This window comes from Alosa alosa, chromosome 24, assembly GCF_017589495.1.
Source record: "Alosa alosa isolate M-15738 ecotype Scorff River chromosome 24, AALO_Geno_1.1, whole genome shotgun sequence".
Classification (NCBI taxonomy): domain Eukaryota; kingdom Metazoa; phylum Chordata; class Actinopteri; order Clupeiformes; family Clupeidae; genus Alosa; species Alosa alosa.
The window spans coordinates 19230659-19240117 of record NC_063212.1 but is presented as its reverse complement, the minus strand read 5'-3'; the positions used below and the strand labels follow the sequence as shown (position 1 = coordinate 19240117).

Here is a 9459-nt window from a genome sequence, read left to right as displayed (position 1 = left end):
AGTCACGTCAGCCAAAGGCCACTGTACTACTTCAACTTTTTTTGTAGCCTTTTGTAGTTTTGTAGTCTACTTTTTTTCCCTTTGGTGTCACATTTCAAAAAAAGATTATCTGTGGCAAAGTTGTTTTCAATAGATGGGATTCTTTGTGAAGCACACGATCCATCCCCACCCACATTTGAACTTGAGGGGTATCGGATGACAGACAGTTACAGACTGAAACGTCTCAAGAAAATAAAGTTCAGATTTTGTTCAGATCCAGAGGTGCCTTTTATGTCAGTTCCTATAAGGTAAACACATGACCTCTTTGTTTTGCTTTTGATTTTTGATTTATTTAAACTCAAAAAAACATTTGCAATGATGTCGAGTAAAAGCACAAGAAATAAAACATTAGGACTTTAACAGAGGGTAGAAAAGGAGCAGTAAAACAAACAACAACAAATAATATGAAATATAAAAACACAAATAATTATGTTTTACACCATAACTAGAGCTAGTCCTGCTGGATGTACCTCTGCTGTAGTTTTATCAAGTACTGTCACAGTACTATACAATAAGAGGCATGAGAAATGTGCTAACAATGGCGGTGTTATACGTCAGACAAATCAATGTATAGATAGATAGATAGATAGATAGATAGATAGATAGATAGATAGATAAAAAAACATAAAACATGAACATAAAATAAAAAATAAAAAAATAAACATAAACATGTAAAGCATATCTAGTGTTTGTCAGAGTGTAGGCCTACTATAAATGGACTCCTTAGTGGGTGTGATAACATGGGTGGGCAAAGCACTGGGACAACCTGTGTTTGTCACCTCACAGACACACTGGCAATCATTGTCAACCACCAAGTCTAAAAAAATATGCAATGAGTTGTGTAGGAGCCTGGCCGTATTAGCTGCGTGTTTATCACCGAGTCATTTTGTCAGAACTACCCAGAGCACATTTCCCCCTACTGGCCCAATAAGCAGCTAATCACTCACTGGAATATTAGTCTGAGGGCTTGAATGGGCAATGCAGCATCTGCTAATGTATTTAGGGGGAAATAGCCTGCGCAAATCTTCCTGGGAACAGTAAATATGTTTTCTCTCTCCTTCTCTCTCTCTCTCTGTTTTTTTTTTTTTCTCATTTGTTTTTAATAACTTGCAGCTGAAATTTGTTTACCCCCTTTAAGGAGAATGTAATTACGCTTGTTTTCATTATAAACCGTGAAACTCAATCAATAAATTTGCTAAGTAATTCATAAATATGGCCCCATCCCTCTGTTTCTTTTGGGCATTCTTTCTGTAGAAGTGCAGAATGCATTTCAGATAGTACTGTACAGTACTAGTTTTAGAAGCCATGCTAAAGTTGACTAAAAAGCGGAATATAAAATCTTTTGGAAATTGATCTTAATGCCTTAAGTAAAAAAAATGAGGAAATATCCAACCTTTAAGACACCAATTTTCTTTGTGAATGAATCATGTATCGTAAATAAATAAATGTTCTTCCTTAAAATACAGAGGTATTTGCACCCCTATGGTAAATTCCCAAAGAGGAAGGCAGACCATAGAGGAAGGCCAGTTATTTCATGGATCCAGAATACTATGCATCCTGATAAAGTTCCCTTGGCCTTTGTAATTAAAATAGCCCCACATCATCACATACCCTTCACCATACCTAGAGATTGGCATGGTGTTATTTCAGATAGCATAATAGCTGGTTTGATTTGCATTGAGAGATGATCCTTTGGAAAGTACCCCAGGCCAATTCCTTTTTTAGTCAACTTTAGCATAGGTTCAAAAACTTAGGAGCCTAACTGTATCTGTACTAGCATTTTACATCATCTACTATGAATAACTGATTCTTTCTGCATACCACTTTTCTTAGCAAGACTACACGTGTATGTTTTAAGAACTCTGATATAAACTGATTCCACATGAACACCTTGTTTTTGTTTTCTTATCTGTAATACACAAATGGGATCTAATCAGTTCTTCATTCTTTTTGAATCTCTTCCAATTCCATTATTAACAAGCCTAAGATGCACTGTTCTTTCAGAATTTTGATTTTCTGTTGATTTTTTTTATTATTATTTTGTCATCCCAGTCAACCCAAAACTTGATTCTTGATTCTTAGGAACCATAGGCCTAACCTTGGGCCGTGGTATTTTAACACTATAAATTAACATCACTAAACTCAGTGTACTCTCAAGTATGTGACATCCGACTGCGAGTATGTGCTATTTGGTGATTACAGGATCACCTCTGGCAATCACTGCATTTCTTTCTAACAAACAGGTTTAATTTGATTCTGTACATGCCGTCATTGGATATTTTTTATCTTGTTTGTGTATAACAATTTCTTTTTTTGTTTGCTTGTTTGATTTTATTTTTCCTATGCAGTTCACTTTCCTGGGACTGAAACCACATGATGATTATTTGCAGAAGGTAAGCAACATAGCTACTTCATTCATAAATTGTTTACCAGAAACTGGTATGGGAACGTTTTGGAGAGCCTTCATCTAGAAGCAGTGGTCAACCAAACCACATATCTTGTGTGCCTCATTTTCTTGTCATCCTGGGTACATCATGTTGTACCCAGCTCAAAGGGAGAGGGAGGTTTTGACCCAGACAGGAAGGGGAAGGTTACAGCATTACGTTAATCCCTTCTTTCTGTCATTCCAATGCTGGAGAACATGCTCAAACAGCACAAACACAAAAAATGTGTATCACAAATACCTATGAATACAACTTCATCACACATCATAGATTATTTCATCAGCCCTAGTACATAACCATAGGGCCCTATCTTTGGTGATCTGAAACACTTGATCAGAGGCAGAGAGACATTTAGGGTGTGTGAAACGTTGGGTGTATTGTTCAAAAGGGTTGTTTTTCTGTTTCTTAATCTGTCATGGGTGTGTTTTGGGTGTAACGTCCTTTAAACTTATGAGAGTGACATATAAGTAAGTATAGTAAGTATATATACTTTTTTGATCCCGTGAGGGAAATTTGGTCTCTGCATTTAACCCAATCAGTGAATTAGTGAAACACAAACAGCACACAGTGAACACACAGTGAGGTGAAGCACACACTAATCCCGGCGCAGTGAGCTGCCTGCTACAATGGCGGCGCTCGGGGAGCAGTGAGGGGTTAGGTGCCTTGCTCAAGGGCACTTTAGCCGCAGCCCACTGGTCGGGGCTCGAACCGGCAATCCTCCAGTTACAAGGCCAGAGTGTTAACCAGTGGGCCACGGCTGCCCCACTCTGTCACACTGTCTGCTCACACTATGTCATTCCCTTTAAGAAGGAGCGCAACATCAAACAGTGCATTGGTCAAAAAACAAACAACCTTTTTGAACAATGTGCCTGGCGTCTGGTGAATATTAAGCCATTAAGATAGAAATTTTGGACTGACCACACTCTAAACATATTTGAACCATCCACTTCAGACTGTGCATTTCAGCTCATTAAAATATGGCCCTAACGGTGGTTTTGTTCCGTCTCCTATAATTGTACCATTAAAATAACTACAATACTTGTGTTTTGTCTGTAAACAAAAGTGCTCCTTTTATCCTCTTGGCCTCTCTGAATTTATTTACTTTTTTTTCCCCAAAATTGTCCATGCAATTTCACCCAATGCATATTTCATAAAGAGTGTCTGAGATACTTTACAGTGAAAGCTTGATTGCACATTTCCAAGTGTACTTAGATATACCCCAACTTTCCCTGGGGAGTCTGGCTTGTTGTCTGCGTTCTTGTTTGTGAGTCTTGAATTGTGTTTGAACTATGTTCAGCAGATGCTTTCTATACAAAGTAAATTGCAGCACAGTAGTAGGAATGTCAGACCTAGTTAGTTTGCCTTGGCTGTCTCTATGGGAGCGATGGAACTCTGTGGGTCTGGCTGTCACATTCACATGTCGGAGAGAGGAGAACTTCAATAGACTCACTTGCACACACACACACACACACACACACACACACACACATACACACACACACACACACACACACACAATGAAAAAAACAGCTACAAGAGATAAAGATGTTGTGACACACTGATGCAGGGGAATGGAATGAGATGAAGAGTATTGCAGTGTGTGTGGTTGGAGAGGGCAGGCCTTGTGTTAATGCCAGCTGTTCATCAGCAAGTGTTAAAAAGCTGTTCCTGTGTCTGTTCTGTTGGTGTTTGATGCTCTGTAGCGCCTGCTAGAGGGGAGGAGTTGGAAAAGGTAGTGTCCAGGGTGAAAGGGGTCCTTAGGGTGATTTTGCTCTGCCCACTTCCTGGTTCTCATATCTAAGGTTGGGCCTTAAGATGTTGTTTTGAGATGGGAACCTTTAGAGCAGGTGATTTGAGATGGGAACATTTAGAGCAGGTGGTTTTGAGATGGGAACCTTTAGAGCAGGTGGTTTTGAGATGGGAACCTTTAGAGCAGGTGCTTTTGAGATAGGAACCTTTAGAGCAGGTGGTTCCTGAACCTTTCATGGGTCTGCTATGGTTCAGAAATGTGTTCTTGTCCTAGTCCTGGTAATGGTCGTGTCTCAATCATCAGTCCTTTAGGTCACCCTCACTGTGAGGGTGTGTGCCCTGTTGCACTCCTTACTGTTGGCCCAGACAGTCCCCGTCACCCACTTCACGACTCCAACTTCTCCGACACACTACACAGGACACTTATCACAATGAGACTCCCAGTCGCCCGTATTCATTAGCACTCATTTCACAGTCATGAATTTAGGCTTCATTTATCTTCCACGGCACCAGAAGCACTCATGTTTATATATGGCAAAGTTATGAGCTGTTGCTGTGGAGCCCTTTCGACAGTAAATTTGTGCAATACATCATCCGGCACTGAAACGGCATTTTAGGAGCCCATTTTAGGAACGTGTCGCTTTTTTTTTTTTTTTTCTTTTTTTTATGCGTTTTCAGGACCAGAAAGAAATCAAGTCCACTGCGAGTCTGACTGAGCTCATGTCCCATGGGAGGAATTTCCCAGTTGTGCCGTTTTTATATTCAGGTTTGTGGACGTGACGCAGGAAAGCTGAGTCTCAGTTCAGCGGGCGGGCGTTTGGGTGGTGGGAAGGCGGGCGGTATGCAGAGAGTGCACTGAAGCCAAATTATCATCATGTCAGTGGCAGCACCAAAAGAGGAGATAGTGTAGCGGCAGATGTGTTTTCACATTAATCACCAAGCCATGCATTCACTGGCCTGCACAGATAGTGCAGGCTATAGAGGCTTAAAACTGTGTGTGTGTGTGTGTGTGTGTGTGTGTGTGTGTGTGTGTGTGTGTGTGTGTGCTATTGTCAACATAAAAATGTGTATGTGTGTTTTATCTTGGTTTATTATTATGTGTGTGAGTGTGTGGTGGTAGTGGTGGTGGTGGTGGTGTGTGTGTGTGTGTGTGTGTGTGTGTGTGTGTGTGTGTGTGTGTGTGTGTGTGTGTGTGTGGTGTGTGGTGGTGGTGGTGGTGGTGGTGGTGGGTGTGTGTGTGTGTGTGTGTGTGTGTGTGTGTGTGTGTGTGTGTGTGGTGGTGGTGGTGGTGGTGGTGGTGGTGTGTGTGTGTGTGTGTGTGTGTGTGGTGTGTGTGTGGTGTGTGTGTGTGGTGGTGGTGGTGGTGGTGGTGTGTGTGTGTGTGTGTGTGGGGGTTATCTGTATGCCTGTTGGCTTTTTCTCTTGTCTGTGTACCACTGCAGTGTTTCTTTTCTTCACATCAGTATGTGTGTGATTTGTTTGTTTATGTCTCTGTGAGTCTCTGTGTGCATATCAGGAAGACTTGTGTGTATTTGTGTATTAGTGTATGTGTGAGTGTGTGTTTGTGTGTGCACGTTCATATGCGTTTGGGCTAGCATGCTTTCATCAGTATTTGTGTGTTTGTGTGTGTGTGTGTGTGTGTGTGTGTGTGTGTGTGTGTGTGTGTGCGTGCGGGCGTGTCTAGACTAATCAAGGCCTGGGAGGGAGTGTTATCTCCCTCATGCCGAGTCCTGACCTCCACGCCGTCGATGGGCATCCCACATCCCACAATGCTCTGCGCCCAGGCAAAATGAGCAGTGCCCATTCATCGTCAGAGGTGCCCCGGCGAGACAGGGCATGGACTGGCGGTCGGCGCTGGCAGATCAATACACTCCTCCCCTGCCGACCGCTGCTGAATGATACAGCTGGTGGAGGAGAGCAGGAGAGAGGGAGAGAGAGAGAGAGAGAGAGAGAGAGAGAGAGAGAGAGAGAGAGACATGGGAAGGAAAAAGAGAGGGAAATAGGTAGAGAAGGGGAGATGGAGAGAGAGAGGGGGAGAGAGAGAGAAGAGGGTTGGTGATGTAGAAGGAGAGAAAGAGGAGAAGGTGGAGGAGGCGGAGCAGAGGGGAGACAGGGGATGAGGCGAATGAGCGAGAGAGAGAGAGAGAGAGAGAGAGCGGGGCGAGTGAAAGAAAAAAACGAAAAGCGAGAGAATGGAGGAGGAAGGGTGAAAGAATGGAGGCAAAGGGAACGGTCGGAGAAGGAGGAAAGTTGTAGCGGAGCATTTAATGATATTTGCCACGGTGTTTCCCTGACAGAGTGCTGTTGGAGGGAGATGGGCCCCACTTTGCATAAACTCAAAGGACACGAGATAGTGCCGTCGCTCCGCCATCGCCTTTTCTTTATGAGCACGTCGGGCCGTCCAGGCCCCCGCTACCCCCGCCGGATATGAGAATATTTCAACAATTTAGGCATTTCCAATATGAATGATATTAAGTAAAATTCACTTTCAATTACTGAGCCTGTAAAATATGTGCTGATGGGTCTGTCTGCAGCAAGTCGGAGAGTGGAAGACGACTTTCCAGAAGATTACTCTGCCTGGCTGCGTCGGATTGTTCATTCCCTTGTAGACAAGCCGAGCCACAGTCTTTATTTGCTAATTGAAGCCATGATTTATACCAAAAAGCATGAAGCGATACTGATAATATGCTTGTTCCCCGGCCTACTCCTTAATTCAGAGTTATGGCATTTCATATGGCGAGTGTGAATCAGACTACAGTATGTGGCAGATATTTTCCCATGGTCTCACCCTGCCATTATCATCAGGAAGTGAAACCACTATGCAGCAACACTAAAGGCAATGTGGAAATGATGTGACATGAACAGGTCAAGCGGGTGATTGACCAGTGCCTAGTGACTAGTTTGCTTCATCTTTAAGTCACGGTTAACTCACGCTCCCCTTTGGTGTGAATGAATGGTATACTCTTTAATGGCAGAATCAATCCCTGCTGCCAAACTACCGCCAAGTGGCCTTGAAGCCAAGGTTTTTGTTTTGCGGCATTCTCTGCTCTTCCGGACATTAGTTTTGGCTTCCATTTGGCACAGGTTTTTAATTTCCCTCTCCCTGTGAGTCACTTTTAAGTGGCCACCAGAATCCAAGGCTGAATGGTTTTGCTGGTCGTGAGCCAGCTTCCAGTGATTAAAAAAAATATATATTTTTTTTTTTAGGGACTCAAGAACACTTGAATTGTGGCCTGAGGGGTTGACTTAATGCTCTTGAGATCTTACAGTAGCCACGGTTCTCGACTGGGCGTTGTTTTCGCTGACGCTAGCAGTTTGACCCTCGGAGCAGAGGCGGGGCTTCTCTTTAAGCTATTAAGATTCAAATGGGAGTCTGCATGAAGCACACGCTTTATCAAAGCATCTGTTTACAAGACACACCTTACTGCATTGAGCAAGGCACCTAACCCCTCACTGGTCCCCGAGTGCCGCTGTTGCAAGGCAGCTCACTGCTTCGAGTTAGTGTGTGCTTCACTTCACTGCATAATCTCTGTGTGCTCACTAATTCATGGATGGGATAAATACCTTGCATACGCAAGTACACTTGGCCTATAAACCTGATTTACATTTACATTTACAACAAACAATGCACAATGCACCATGCAGTGAGCAAAGTAGAGTCGTCCTTGTCACACACAATCAAAAGCACCATGTAGTAACCAGAATACTCCTATAAGTATGTAAGTATAAGTATATATGCTCTTTTGATCCCATGAGGGAAATTTGGACTCTTCATTTATCCCAATCGGTGAATTAGTGAAACACAAACAGCACACAGTGAGCACACAGTGAGGTGAAGCACACACTAACCCTGAAGCAGTCCCTGAGTCATGTGTCCTGTGTCCTTAAGCCTCTGCTGACATTCCACCTTTGACTCTTGCCATTTATTCCTTTATTTGGAGTGACGTCAGTGATTTCTTTTGTGTGTGAGATAAATCAAAAGTGCTTAAACAGCAGCGTGAGCCTGTGGAGTGGTTTATGCAGCTCTCCCCATGAATCACTCTTGATTAGAGAACCTTAATAATGTGCCAAGCAACTGTGAAAGTGGAGGCTGTCTCTCGTTCGCTTTCATGACTGACTGGGGCATGTATGATTGTGAGGGAAGAGAGGGAGAGAGGTGAGGAAGAGAAAGAAAGAGAGAGAGAGAGAGAGAGAGAGAGAGAGAGAGAGAGAGAGAGAGAGAGAGAGAGAGGTAAGAGTGAGAAAGCGCATGCTGACGTGTGTTCCTGCGAAGCAAAAACAGGTGCTGAAGTTGAATCTGCGAGGCGCAGGCAGTCATCAGACCCATTTATTAGGGGAATAATGAACCCCCGCATCCACTTAGCCAGAAATGTCAAAGAGCTACTTTGCTGTCTTTTCAAGGGGAGGAACTTTGTCAGCATTTCCTTTAGCAGAATGGAGGAAGGGAGGTAGGGAGGGATGGAGAGAGAGAGAGAAAGATGAGAGAGAGAGAGAGAGAGAGAGAGAGAGAGAGAAAAGGAAAACTGGCAGTGATTTTTCTCCCCATTTCATTCAAAACTCACATTTAGCAGTTTTGCTCTCTGGAGTCCATCTAGTTCCAGTCCCCTCATCAACATTTGTGGTCTTGTGTTTACACTGTAATTTATACATTTGCATCGGGCATCTGTAAATTATGTTTTTTTTTGTGCATTGTGCAGATGTATACACACATCTCCATAGGTGGTTATGCATGCTGATGTGTGTTTGTGTGTGTGTGTGTGTGCGGATGTGTGTGGATGTTGTGTCAGCATTTCTCTTGTGGTTTTACAGCCCTGCCATCATCACCTTGCTCAAACACCTCCGTGGAGTGGAACAACGTCGTCACTCTCTCTCCCTATCCAACCCATCACTTATCCATCACTCTTTTAAATCACCGCCTCCTCCTGCTCTCATCGCCTCTCCTCCCTGACCCCCGCCTGCGTCATACACACACACTCTCTCTCTCTCTCTCTCTCTCTCTCTCTCTCTCTCTCTCTCTCTCTCTCTCTCACACACACACACACACACACACACACACACACACATTACAGGCACACACACACACACACACACACACACACACACACATTACAGGCACACACACACACACACACACACACACACACACACACACACACACACACACACACACATTACACACACACACACACACACACACACACACACACACACACACAGACACACAAAC

General features: G+C 43.5%; 1 long non-coding RNA gene across 1 annotated transcript in view; it reads left to right on the top strand.

The window, feature by feature from the left end:
• The window catches only part of LOC125289142, a 332816-nt gene that overhangs the window by 238139 nt on the left and 85218 nt on the right, over positions 1–9459 (top strand). Inside the window, exon 7 of the long non-coding RNA XR_007192577.1 lies at positions 2388–2432. This is a non-coding gene — a long non-coding RNA (uncharacterized LOC125289142). The remainder of the gene's footprint in view (positions 1–2387; positions 2433–9459) is intronic.